This window comes from Heterodontus francisci, chromosome 28 (genome assembly GCF_036365525.1).
Source record: "Heterodontus francisci isolate sHetFra1 chromosome 28, sHetFra1.hap1, whole genome shotgun sequence".
Classification (NCBI taxonomy): Eukaryota; Metazoa; Chordata; class Chondrichthyes; order Heterodontiformes; family Heterodontidae; genus Heterodontus; species Heterodontus francisci.
In genome coordinates, this window is record NC_090398.1 from 7,686,690 (window position 1) to 7,691,320 (window position 4,631).

At 48.2% G+C, this 4,631-nt stretch overlaps 1 pseudogene; it reads right to left on the reverse strand.

Annotated features, from left to right (window-relative positions):
- Positions 1–1,248: 1,248 nt before the first annotated feature.
- LOC137345352 (U2 spliceosomal RNA) lies at positions 1,249–1,357 on the reverse strand (annotated as a pseudogene).
- Positions 1,358–4,631: the final 3,274 nt, after the last annotated feature.

Sequence of the window (4,631 nt, forward strand, 5' to 3'; positions counted from 1 at the left end):
TCGCAGAGCTGAGATGCGTTGGCCACGTCGTTACGTGTGGGGCATTGGGGTTGGGGCACGCCGGGCCCATCACAGCTTCCAGTGCCCGGGGGCTGAGATGCTTTATCATCCATCTCGGAGTTCTGCCGCCTCTTTTGAAGGGGCTGTCGTTCCAGCATTTCCCCGTCCAGTGAAGAGGAGTTGTTGCAGTCTGATTCAGAAGAGAGCCTCCTCTTGCCACTGGTTTGGGTGGTGGCTTTGGGATGTTTTTTCTTTGTGGTTTTCCTCTGGACCACTTGCCACTGACCTGTTTGTCCATCTGCTGCCTCCTCCTCCATTGATTCTGTCTGTGGAGGAGGGGTTTCCGGGCGCTGGGTAGGTGCTGGGTCGTTGGTTTCAGCCGCCTCCCCTTCCTTCTCAGGTTGAAGTTCCTCACTGCGGAGAAGGTTGCTGGTCTCCTTTCGAACAACGGACGCCTTCGTCGAACCTTCTCCCGGCCTTTCCTTGGACCTTGCCGCCTGAGCATAGCTGAGGCAACGTTTGGGACAAGTCTTGTAGAGATGGCCTGCCGCACCGCACAAGTTGCAACACTTAGTCTGCTTACAGTCCTTGGTCTGATGGCCTTCCTCCTTGCAGTTCTTGCAAACAACCGTGCTGCAGTTGGCTGCCATGTGACCAGATTTGCCACAGATGCGGCAAACTCTGGGCTGCCCAGCGTAGACCAAGAAGCCTCGACTTCCCCCGATAGCGAAGCTGGAGGGAGGGTGGATGATGGCTCCACTGGGATCTACCTTCAAGGTCACCTTGACCTGCCGCTTGCTGGTCCAGATCCCAAAGGGGTCCTTGACATCAGTGCTGCTGCCGGCCACCTCGACGTACCTGGCGAGAAAAGTGAGTACATCCACCACCGGAACATGGGGGTTGTAGAGGTGAATCGTCACCACCCGGTCCCGTTGTGACGGAAGCATGAAGAGCGGCTCCGCTGTGAGGATCGACAGTGGCGCCCGGTCCCCTTTCTCCTTGAACGCCTTCAGGAACTTGATGCATCCCGCCACGTTCCGGAACGTCACGTCGAAGTATCCACTGCTGGGGAAATCCTGCAGGCAGAAGACGTCCGTCGCTTGAAATCCGCAGCAATCGAAGAGAATTTTCTTGATGAAGAAGGTGCGATCGACCGGTGCATCTCCTTCCTTGTCCTTCACGACCACCCGAACGGTGTTGCGCACTCCCTGGCCCGAAGCTCGAAAATTGGTTATAGCCATTTTACTCAAAGCTTCCCCAGGATCAAAAGGCAATGATCATGGTCTCTTCTCAATCAAATAAGCACTGATAAGAACAGATACTACACTTGATCTTAGCCAAAAGGCCGAGAAGCGATCTGGTCTGTAAACAGTAGGTGGCGCCAGCAGCATGTCTTCCCAATAACATGGTTCACACTGCCTGCTTTTTACATTAAAGGTAACTTCCTCTTAAAGTGAAGATGTAGAAAACATTGCTGCACTTGAAATACTGAATACAATGGACACCAGGGCACACGGGATAATCTACACTCTCCAGTCTCTGTGTATCCCACATCTATCTGCATCGTCTGTATCTGGCCTGTCTGTTTGTTTCCTGTCTGTACCTGTCCAGTCAGTGTGTGTCCTGTTAGTGTGTGTTTGGTCGGTGTGAGCAGCATCTCTGTATGTCAATTATGTGTTTGTGCAGTCAGCAAATGTTCCATAAGTGTGTATCCCTTCAGTGTGTTCTCAGTCTGTGTGTGTTCTGTCTGTGCATGTTCTGTCTGTGTGTGTCAAGTCTGTACGTGTCCACTTTTTGTGCTTCTGGTCTTCCTTTATGTTCAGTCTGTGTGTGTACTGTCTGTGTGTTCAGTTTGTGTGTTCAGTCTTTGTGTTTCCAGTCTGAACATGTCTGTTCTAAGTGTGTTCAGTCTATGTGTATCATGTATCTCTGTATGTTCAGTCTGTGTTTGTCCAGTCTGTTTGTATCCCGTGTGTGTATCCAGTCATTGTGTGTTCAGTCATTTGTTGTTTAGTTTGCCATTGATCAGTCTGTCTTTTTCCAGTCTCTTTGCGTTCAGTCTGTGTTTTCCCAGTCTGTGTATGTTCAGTCCATGTGTATCCAATCCGTGGGTTTCCAGACTGTTTGTGTCGATGCTGTGCGTGTAGTGTCTGTGTGTGTAATGTCTGTGTGTGTTATGTCTGTGTGTGTAATGCCTGTGTGTGTCAAGTCCGTGTGTGTAAAGACTGTGTGTTCTTTATTTCTTTTCCAGTCTGTGTGTGTTGAGGCCGTGTGTGTACATTCTGTGAGTCCAGTATTTGTGTGTCTAATCTGTGAGTATCCAGTCTGTGTGTCTCGAGGCCGTGTGTGTACATTCTGTGTGAGTCCAGTCTTTGTGTGTCTAATCTGTGTGTGTCCAGCCTGTGTTTGTCCAGTCTGTGTTTGTCCAGTCTGTGTGTGTCCAGTAATGTGACCAGTATTTGTGTGTCAAGTCTGTATATTTCCAGTCTGTACTAGACTGGTCTGAGAGTGTCCAGTCTATGAATTAGAATTAGAATTAGAATTAGAATATTACAGCGCAGTACAGGCCCTTCGGCCCTCGATGTTGCGCCGATCATCTGACCTACACTATTCCATTTACATCCATATGTCTATCCAATGACCACTTAAATGCCCTTAAAGTTGGCGAGTCTACTACTGTTGCAGGCAGGGCGTTCCACGCCCCTACTACTCTCTGCGTAAAGAAACTACCTCTGACATCTGTCCTATATCTTTCACCCCTCAACTTAAAGCTATGTCCCCTCGTGTTTGCCATCCTCATCCGAGGAAAAAGACTCTCACTATCCACCCTATCTAACTCTCTGATTATCTTGTATGTCTCTATTAAGTCACCTCTCCTCCTCCTTCTCTCTAACGAAAACAACCCCAAGTCCCTCAGCCTTTCCTCGTAAGACCTTCCTTCCATACCAGGCAACATCCTAGTAAATCTCCTCTGCACCCTTTCCAAAGCTTCGACATCCTTCCTATAATGCGGTGACCAGAACTGCACGCAATACTCCAGGTGCGGCCTCACCAGAGTTTTGTACAGCTGCATCATGACCCCGTGGCTCTGAAACTCGATCCCCCTACTAATAAAGGCTAACACACCATATGCCTTCTTAACAGCCCTATTAACCTGGGTAGCAACTTTCAGGGATTTATGTACCTGGATACCAAGATCTCTCTGCTCATCTACACTACCAAGAATCTTCCCATTAGCCCAGTACTCTGCATTGCTGTTACTCCTTCCAAAGTGAATCACCTCACACTTCTCCGCATTAAACTCCATTTGCCATCTCTCAGCCCAGCTCTGCAGCCTATCTATGTCCCTCTGTACCCTACAACAGCCTTCGACACTATCCACAACTCCACCGACCTTCGTGTCATCCGCAAATTTACTAACCCACCCTTCTACACCCTCATCCAGGTCGTTTATAAAAATGACAAACAGCAGTGGCCCCAAAACAGAACCTTGCGGTACACCACTAGTAACTAAACTCCAGGATGAACATTTGCCATCAACCACCACCCTCTGTCTTCTTTCAGCTAGCCAATTTCTGATCCAAAGCTCTAAATCACCTTCAACCCCATACTTGCGTATTTTCTGCAATAGCCTACCGTGGGGAACCTTATCAAACGCCTTACTGAAATCCATATACACCACATCCACGGCTTTACCCTCATCCACCTGTTTGGTCACCTTCTCGAAAAACTCAATAAGGTTTGTGAGGCACGACCTACCTTTCACAAAACCGTGCTGACTATCGCAAATGAACTTATTCTTTTCAAGATGATTATAAATCCTGTCTCTTCTAACCTTTTCCAACATTTTACCCACAACCGAAGTAAGGCTCACAGGTCTATAATTACCAGGGCTGTCTCTACTCCCCTTCTTGAACAAGGGGACAACATTTGCTATCCTCCAGTCCTCCGGCACTACTCCTGTCGACAATGACGACTTAAAGATCAACAACAACGGCTCTGCAATCTCCTCCCTGGCTTCCCAGAGAATCCTAGGATAAATCCCATCTGGCCCAGGGGACTTATCTATTTTCACTCTTTCCAAAATTGCTAACACCTCCTCCTTGTGAATCTCAATCCCATCTAGCCTAGTAGGCTGTATCTCAGTAATCTCCTCGGCAACATTTTCTTTCTCTACTGTAAATACTGACGAAAAATATTCATTTAACGCTTCCCCTATCTCCTCTGATTCCGCACACAACTTCCCACTACTATCCTTGATTGGCCGTAATCTAACTCTAGTCATTCTTTTATTCCTGATATACCTATAGAAAGCCTTAGGGTTTTCTTTGATCCTATCCGCCAATGACTTCTCGTGTCCTCTCCTTGCTCTTCTTAGCCCTCCCTTTAGATCCTTCCTGGCTAGCTTGTAACTCTCAAGCGCCCTAACTGAGCCTTCACGTCTCATCCTAACATAAGCCGCCCTCTTCCTCTTGACAAGCGCTTCAACTTCTTGAGTAAACCACGGCTCCCTTGCTCGACAACTTCCTCCCTGCCTCACAGGTACATACTTATCAAGGACACGCATTAGCTGCTCCTTGAATAAGCTCCACATTTCATTTGTGCCCATCCCCTGCAGTTTCCTTCCCCAT